Source organism: Chrysemys picta, chromosome 2 (assembly GCF_011386835.1).
Source record: "Chrysemys picta bellii isolate R12L10 chromosome 2, ASM1138683v2, whole genome shotgun sequence".
In the NCBI taxonomy this organism is placed as follows: domain Eukaryota; kingdom Metazoa; phylum Chordata; order Testudines; family Emydidae; genus Chrysemys; species Chrysemys picta.
The window spans coordinates 45,546,145-45,555,327 of record NC_088792.1 but is presented as its reverse complement, the minus strand read 5'-3'; positions in this window follow the sequence as shown (position 1 = coordinate 45,555,327).

Genomic DNA, 9,183 nt, shown 5'->3' with positions numbered 1-9,183 from the left:
GCGCTGAGGTGCCGGGAGATGGGGGAAGGCGGGGGTGGGGGAGAGCCTCCGAAATTCTCTTGGGGGCCAATGCGGGGCCCGGGGCCTGGGGCAAATTGCCCCACTTGCCCCCCCACTCTGGGTGGCCCTGGGAAGGTGATGAGGTTTGTGATAGCTCTTAGTTCCTGCAGGAGTTTGTTTCACAGTCTTTGACTAACTCCCAAGAAAGCTCTGACTCCTCCAGATGAGTTTTATTTTTATTCAGGGATGGCTCTAGGCACCAGCTAAAGAAGCAGTTGCTTGGGGCAGCCAATACCAAGGGGCGGCACTCTGGCCACTCTTGGGGCGGCACATCCGGGTCTTCGGCGGCTGGTCCCTCAGTCCCTCTTGGAACGAAGGACCTGCTGCCGAATTGCCGCCGAAGAGTGGAGCGGTGCGATTGCACTGCCGCGGGCTTTTTTTTTTTTTTTCTGCTTAGGGCGGCAGAAAACCTGGAGCCGGCCCTGTTTTTATTGTAGAAGTTTCATAAGTTTCAGGAGCAGAATTTTTGACAGGGCCTTCGTTGTGGAGCAATAGGCAATCTTCTAGATATCCTGGGCCCAGAGTGCTTTGAATCATAGAATCATAGAACTGGAAGAGACCTCAAGAGGTCATCTAGTCCTGCCTTGAGTGCAGGGGACTGTACTAAGTATTATCTATACCATCCCTGTCAGGTGTTTGTCCAACCTGCTCTTAAAAATCCCCAATGATGGAGATTCCACAACCTCCCTAGGCAATTTATTTCAGTGCTTAACCACTCTGACAGTTAGGAAGTTTTTCCTAATGTCCAAACTAAACCACCCTTGCTGCAATTTAAGCCCATTGCTTCTTGTCTGTCCTCAGAGGTTAAGAACAATTTTTCTTCCTCCTCCTTGTAACAACCCTTTGTGCACTTCTAAACTGTTATCATGTCCTCTCTCAGTCTTCTCTTCTCCAGACTAAACAAACCCAATTTTTTCAATCTTTCCTCATAGGTCATATTTTCTAGATCTTTAATAATTTTTGTTGCTCTTCTCTGGACTTTCTCCAGTTTGTCCACATCTTTCCTGAAATGTGGTGCCCAGAACTGGACACAATACTCCAGTTGAGGCCTAATCAGCACGGAGTAGAGCCCGGAAGAATTACTTCTCGTGTCATGCTTACAATACTCCTGCTAATACATCCCAGAATGATGTTTGCTTTTTTTGCAACAGCATTACACTGTTGACTCATATTTACCTTGTGATCCACTATATCCCCCAGATCCCTTTCCGCAGTATTCCTTCCTAGGCAGTCATTTCCCATTTTGTATGTGTACAACTGGTTGTTCCTTCCTAAGTGGAGTACTTTGTATTTGTCCTTATTGAATTTCATCTTATTTACTTCAGATCATTTCTCCAGTTTGTCCAGATCATTTTGAATTTTAATCCTATCTTCCAAAGCACTTGCAACCCCTTCCAGCTTCGTATCGTCTGCAAACTTTATAAGTGTACTCTCTATGCCATTATCTAAATCCTTTATGAAGATATTGAACAGAACCAGACCCAGAACCGATCCCTGCGGGACCCCACTCGTTATGTTCTTCCAGCATGACTGTGAACCACTGATAACTACTCTCTTGAAATGATTTTCCAACCAGTTATGCACCCACCTTATACTAGCTCCATCTAGGTTGCATTTCCCTAGTTTGTTTATGAGAAGGTCATGCGAAACAGTATCAAAAGCCTTACTAAAGTCAAGATATACCACATCTACCATTTCCCCCCTAGCCACAAGGCTGTCAAAGAAAGCTATCAGGTTGGTTTGACATGATTTGTTCTTGACAAATCCATGCTAACTATTATTTATCACCTCATTATCTTCTAGGTGTGTGCAAATTGATTGCTTAATTATTTGCTACATTATCTTTCCGGGTCCAGAAGTTAAGTTGACTGGTCTGTAATACCCCGGGTTGTCCTTATTTACCTTTTTATAGATGGGCACTATATTTTTCCTTTTCCATGTCTTCTGGAATGTCTCCAATCTTCCATGACTTTTCAAAGATAATTGCTAATGGCTCAGATATCTCCTCAGTCAGCTCCTTGAGTATTCTAGGATGCATTTAATCAGGCCCTGGTGATTTGAAGATATCTAACTTGTCTAAGTAATTTTGACTTGTTCTTTCCCTATTTTAGCCTCTGATCCTACCTCATTTTCACTGGCATTCACTATGTTAGACTCCAATAGCCACCAACCTTCTTGGTGAAAACCGAAACAAAGAAATCATTAAGCACCATTGCCATTTCCACTTTTTCTGTTATTGTCTTTTCCCCCCTCATTGAGTAATGGGCCTACTCTGTCCTGGGTTTTCCTCTTGCTTCTAATGTATTTGTAGAATGTTTTCTTGTTTTCTTTTATGTCCCTAGCTAGTTTGATCTCATTTTGTGCATTGGCCTTTCTAATTTTGTCCCTACATACTTATTTGTTTATATTCATCCTCTGTAATTTGACCGAGTTTCCACTTTTTGTAAGACTCTTTTTTGAGTTTTAGATCATTGAAGATCTCCTGGTTAAGCCAGGGTGGTCTCTTGCCATACTTCCTATCTTTCCTATGCAGTGGTTTCTCTTGTGCCCTTAAAATGTCTCTTTGAAAAACTGCCAACTGTCTTCGATAGTTTTCCCCCTTAGACTTGCTTCCAATGGGATTTTACCTACCAACTCCCTGAGTTTGCTAAAGTCTGCCTTCTTGAAATCTACTGTCTTTATTGTGCTGTTTGCCCTCCTACCATTCCGTAGGATCATGAACTCTACCATTTCGTGATCACTTTCACTCAAGTTGCCTTCCACTTTCAAATTCTCAACCAGTTCCTCCCTATTTGTCAAAATCAAATCTAGAACTGCCTTCCCCCAGTAGCTTTCTCAACCTTCTGAAATAAAAAATTGTCTCCAGTACATTCCAAGAATTTGTTGGATAATCTGTGCCTTGCTGTGTTATTTTCCCCAACAGATGTCTGCATAGTTGAAGTCCCACATCACCACCAAGTCCTGTGCTTTGGATGATTTTGTTAGTTGTTTAAAAAAAGCCTCATCCACCTCTTCTTCCTGGTTTGGTGGTCTGTAGTAGACCCTTACCATGACATCAGCCTTGTTTTTTACCCCTTTTATCCTTACCCAGAGACTTTCAACAAGTCTGTCTCTTATTTCTATCTCAACCTCAGTCCAAGTGTTGACATTTTTAATATACAAGGCAACACCTCCTCCCTTTTTCCTCTGCCTGTCCTTCCTGAGCAAGCTGTGTCCTTCTATACCAATATTCAAGTCATGCATATCATCCCGCCAAGTCTCTGTGATGCCAACTATGTCATAGTTATGTTTTACAAACATTTCGAATTCTTCCTGCTTATTCCCCATACTTCTCACATTAGTCTACAGACATCTAAGATACTGATTTGATTTGAAGATAATAACTGAGACCTTGAATTTGACTCAATGATCTATGGGCAGCCAGTGTAGAGAGTAGAAGACAGGTTTGCTTTGCTTGCAGTATCCCATATTCCTAAGGAGATGCAACGTTCTGTAATAGCTGGAGTTTCCCAAGAGCTGATGGCTTTATGATCAGGTATATTGTATTACTGTAATCTGGACAAGAGGTGACAAAGGTGGGTATATTACATGCAAAAATACCCAAAAATCAAATAGTGAAAGAATGATAAGGTTACACAGTCCAGTACTCAAAGGTTAGGAAATGCCAGAATTAAAACTGCCTGTGCAACCTTAAAAAATCCCCTTTGTGCATATGCATTATGGTACAGTCTTTAATGACATAGAATCATAGAATCATAGAATATCAGAGTTGGAAGGGACCTCAAGAGGTCATCTAGTCCAACCCCCTGCTCAAAGCAGGACCAATTCCCAGCTAAATCATCCCAGCCAGGGCTTTGTCAAGCCGGGCCTTAAAAACCTCCAAGGAAGGAGACTCCACCACCTCCCTAGGTAACGCATTCCAGTGTTTCACCACCCTCCTAGTGAAATAGTTTTTCCTGATATCCAACCTGGACCTCCCCCACTGCAACTTGAGACCATTGCTCCTTGTTCTGTCATCTGCCACCACTGAGAACAGCCGAGCTCCATCCTCTTTGGAACCCCCCTTCAGGTAGTTGAAGGCTGCTATCAAATCCCCCCTCATTCTTCTCTTCTGGAGACTAAACAATCCCAGTTCCCTCAGCCTCTCCTCATAAGTCATGTGCTCCAGCCCCCTAATCATTTTTGTTGCCCTCCGCTGGACTCTTTCCAATTTTTCCACATCCTTCTTGTAGTTTGGGGCCCAAAACTGGACACAGTATTCCAGATGAGGCCTCACCAATGTCGAATAAAGGGGAACGATCACATTCCTCGATCTGCTGGCAATGCCCCTACTTATACAGCCCAAAATGCCGTTAGCCTTCTTGGCAACAAGAGCACACTGTTGACTCATATCCAGCTTCTCGTCCACTGTGACCCCTAGGTCCTTTTCTGCAGAACTGCTACCTAGCCATTCGGTCCCTAGTCTGTAGCAGTGCATGGGATTCTTCCGTCCTAAGTACATGATCACGTGCTTTTTTTCCCCAATGGCTCTTTATCTGTGTTTGAACCAAGGACATGCAAATTAATAGCAAAGATTGCTACCACTTGAGCTAAAGAAGCAACTAGTAGGAATAGTATAGTGTTATCCTTATGTGGATGTACACACATTTATCAGAGGGTTACACAACTATTTTGAGACAAGTGTCAGGGTCCTGTGTTCTGTCCCTGGCTGTGATGGGGAGTGTGATCTATCAGGGGTGAGTAAACTACGGCCTGCGGCCACATCTGGCCCGTTAAACCATCTAATCCGTCCCTCAGCCAGAGCTGGTTCCAGGCACCAGGCAACCAAGCACATGCTTGGGGCGATACCTGGTAAGGGGAGGCCAATCTTGGGGTGGCCGTGGGCAGCGCGGCGCAGCATTCCGTGGGGGGTGCTCCGGCGGCGCGGCGCTTGGTGAGGGGGGGCTTGGCGGGGCGGCGCTCGGGGGGGGCGGGGTTCCGGCGGCGCGGCAGTCGGCGGGGGCGGGTGTTCCTGTGGCACGACGCTCGGCGGGGGGGGCTTGGCGGGGCGGCGCTTTTTTTTTTTTTCTGCTTGGGGCAGCAAAAAAGTTAGAGCCGGCCCTGCCTTCAGCTCCAGCCAGGGAGCAGGGTCGGGTGCTTGCCCTGCTCCACGCGTCTCCCAGGAAACAACTGGCATGACCCCCACCTCTGGCTCCTACGTTATATGCGGAAGCACAGCAGGTGGCTCTACCCTGTCCACAGGCGCCACCTCTGCAGCTCCCATTGGCCACAGTTCTTGGCCAATGGGAGCTGCAGGGGTGGTGCCTGTGGACAGGGCAGCGCACCTCGGAGTCGGAGGAGGGACATGCTTCCAGGAGCTGCTTGCGGTAAGCGCTGCCTGGAGCCTGCACCCCTGAGACCCCACCAGTGCCCCAATCCCCTGCCACAGCCCTCATCCCCCTCCCACCCTCTGAACCCTTCAATCCCAGACCACAGCCCCCTCTTGTACCCCAAGCCCCTCATCCCTAGCCCCACCCCATAGCCCATACCCCTAGCCAGAGCCCTCACCCCCTCGTGCCCCAACAGTCTGCCTCATCCCTGATCCTCCTCCTGCCCTCTGAACCCATTGGTCCCAGCCTGGAGCACCCTCCTGCATCCCAAACCCCTCATCCCCGGCCCCACCCCAGAGCCTGCACCCCCAGCCATAGCCCTCACACCCCGCCCCTGTACCCCAGACCTGATCCCCCTCCCACCCTCTGAACCCCTCAGTCCCAGCCTGGAGCCCACTCCTGCACCCCTAGCCCCACCCCAGAGCCCGCACCCCAACCCAGAGCCCCCTCCTGCACTCTGAACTCCTCATTTCTGGCTCCACCCCAGAGTCCGCACCCCCAGTCGGAGCCTGCACCTTCTCCTGCATCCCTACCCCCAATTTCATGAGCATTCATGGCCTGCCATACAATTTCCATATCCCAATGTGGCCCTCAGGCTAAAAAGTTTGCTCACCTCTCATAGCAGATACAGAAAATTTACCAGAAAGGCACCCAGGCACATACATGTAGCATTTTCAGTCTGAAAGGTATTGTGCCTGAGCCCTGGTCTACACTGGGGGATCGAACTAAGTTACGCAACTTCAGCTACGTGAATAATGTAGCTGAGGTCGATGTACTTAGATCGACTTACTGTGGTATCTTCACCGTGGTGAATCGACTGCTGCTGCACCCCCGTCGACTCCAACTGCGCCTCTCGTGGCGGTGAAGTACAGGAGTCGATGGGAGAGTGCGCGGGGGTCAATTTATCGCGTCTAGACTAGACGCGATAAATCGATCCCCGCTAGATCAATCACTGCCTGCTGATCCAGCAGGTAGTGAAGACATACCCTAAGTGAGACTTGGTTCTGTCATATTAGACAGCTGGGTTCTCTTCCCCACTCTGCCAGAAATGAACGTGCACAATCTTTCATTTGCCTTATTTGTAAAATGAGTGAGTGAGTAATAAAGGCATGGAAGTGCACAGAAATAGTAACACTATCAGGGATGCAATTAGACCAGAAATTATGGACTCTGGGCTTCCAGTCCAGTTCACCTAGATCAAAAGGCATATGGATAGGGAAGGCTCATTCTGTGTATGTCTACACTGGAGCTCAAGGTGTAATTTCCAGCTCAAGTAGACATATGTGCGCTAGCTCTGATTGATGTAGCACACTAAAAATAGTGGTGTAGCCACAGCAGTGCAACTGCAAGCCACCCAAGTATGTACCTATGTCTTGAAGAGGATTGTACTTGGGTAGTTAGTGTGTCCAGCTGCCCGCATAGCTGCGGCTACACTTACTTTTAGGGAGCAAGCTCAAACAGAGCTAGCACAGGTACGTCTATCTGAGCTGGAAATTACACTACAGCTCCAGTGTAGACATACCCTGTGTCTCCTCTCTATTCTGCTTTGTCACTTCTGCAATGCAACCATGAGAGGGCTTGGGACAGCCCTTTCAGGGTAGGGACTGTCCCAGGGAAAAGTGAGACAAGTGGCAATTCTATCTGCAGCTGGAGATAGCCATGTTTCATCACCTCCTCTTATGCTGGGGCTGGGTGTAGGTGATGTGCACCAACAGAGAGCCCCTTCATGCCAAAGAAATTCTCTGCTGGCTAGATGGGGCTGATTTGTACCACTAGAATGTTGCAAAGAGTCCAGAACACATAGTGGAATCTGGCCCACTGGGCTATATCCACAAAGGGGGACTTGGGCTCAACATTGCAAGGTCTGATGTTTAGTGCTCTACCACTTAATGGTATCCACATCCCTGAGTTAGGTCTCCAGACTCCTCATACAATGCACGGGGAGAGTTAGATGCCTAGGGTAAGGGATTAACAGAAGCCAGCACATTGATTGCAGAAGCCACCTAAACTAGCCAAAAGGAAATGCTGAGAAGAGGGGTGTCGCCGAAGTCCTACTCTTCAAAGGGACCTAGGCACCTATTTCTGTTCAGGATTCACAGCCAAGAAACCGCTTCTGGAGTTAGATGCTGTCAAGGCTGCTTCCCCATTCTGAACTTTAGGGTACAAATGTGGGGGCCTGCATGAAAACTTCTAAGCTTAACTACCAGCTTAGATCTGGTCCGCTGCCACCATCCCAAAGCTAATTCCCTTCCCTGGGTAGCCTTGAGAAACTCTTCACCAATTCCCTGGTGAATACAGATCCAAACCCCTTGGTCTTAAAGCAGGGAGAAATGAACCATCCCCCCTCCTTCCTTCCACCAACTCCTGGTGAATACAGTTCCAACCCCCTTGGATCTTAAAACAAGGAGAAATTAACCACCCCCCCTCCTTCCTTCCACCAACTCCTGGTGAATACAGATCCAACCCCCTTGGATCTACAAACGAGGAAAAAATCAATCCGGTTCTTAAGAAGAAGACTTTTAATTAAAGAAAAAAGGTAAAAATCATCTCTGTAAAATCAGTATGGAAAATAACTTTACAGGGTAATCAAACTTAAAGAGCTCAGAGGACCCCCCTCTAGCCTCAGGTTCAAAGTACAGCAGACAGAGATAAACACTCTAGTAAAAGGTACATTTACAAGTTGAGAAAACAAAGATAAAAACGCCTTGCCTGGCTGTTTACTTACAAGTTTGAAATATGAGAGACTTGTTTAGAAAGATGTGGAGAACCTGGATTGATGTCTGGTCCCTCTCAGTCCCAAGAGCGAACGACTTCCCAAAACAAAGAGCACAAACAAAAGCCTTCCCCCCCCCCCAAGATTTGAAAGTATCTTGTCCCCTTATTGGTCCTTTGGGTCAGGTGCCAGCCAGGTTACCTGAGCTTCTTAACCCTTTACAGGGAAAAGGATTTTGGAGTCTCTGGCCAGGAGGGATTTTACAGTACTGTACACAGGACAGCTGTTACCCTTCCCTTTATAGTTATGACAGATGCCTAAGCTCTTTCTCACAAAAAATGGTGGCATCGGTGACCCTTTCTAATCCGTAGTTAGTGGTTGGAGCACTCAGACAGGATGTGGGAGACTCATGTTCAAATCCCCATCTCTGCCTGATTTGGAACAGGGATTTGAACACACATCTCCCACCTCTCAGGACAGTGTCTTCACCACAGGGGTGGGATTCTCTCAATCTCTTCTGTTGAATCCATTTCACTTTGTATAAATAATTAAATATTCATGGGACCAGAGAAAACGTAAGAACGACTCTATAACTCAGTGGCTCAAGAACTCCCTGGGAGGTGGGAGACCCAAATTCCCATGACTGCTTAATTATTTATATAAAGTGGAATAGTTTCAGTAGGAGAGATTGAGGGATGACCCACTCTAGAATATCCCACAGCCCAGTGGTTGGGACACTTTTTCTCTGATCTGGGTTTTTAATAAGGTCCCTCCCCATTCTGAGCCCCATGTTCCTAGAAGCAACTCACTTGGTGTGTGTGGGGGGGAGCACCCCCTTGTGTCTGGTTGCACGGCCTTCCCCTTGGTTGCCTCCTATTAGTCATCTCCATTTGGGTCTTCCATCGCTTAGCCCTCCAGCCAGGTCACTTAAAAGTTCAATCTGCTTCTGGGGTATTGGAGTCTGGTTGTAACTGGACAGGTCCTAAGCTGGCTTCTCCCAACTGGCCTCTTCAAAGGTCTTTTACCTGGCTCCTCCCAGGC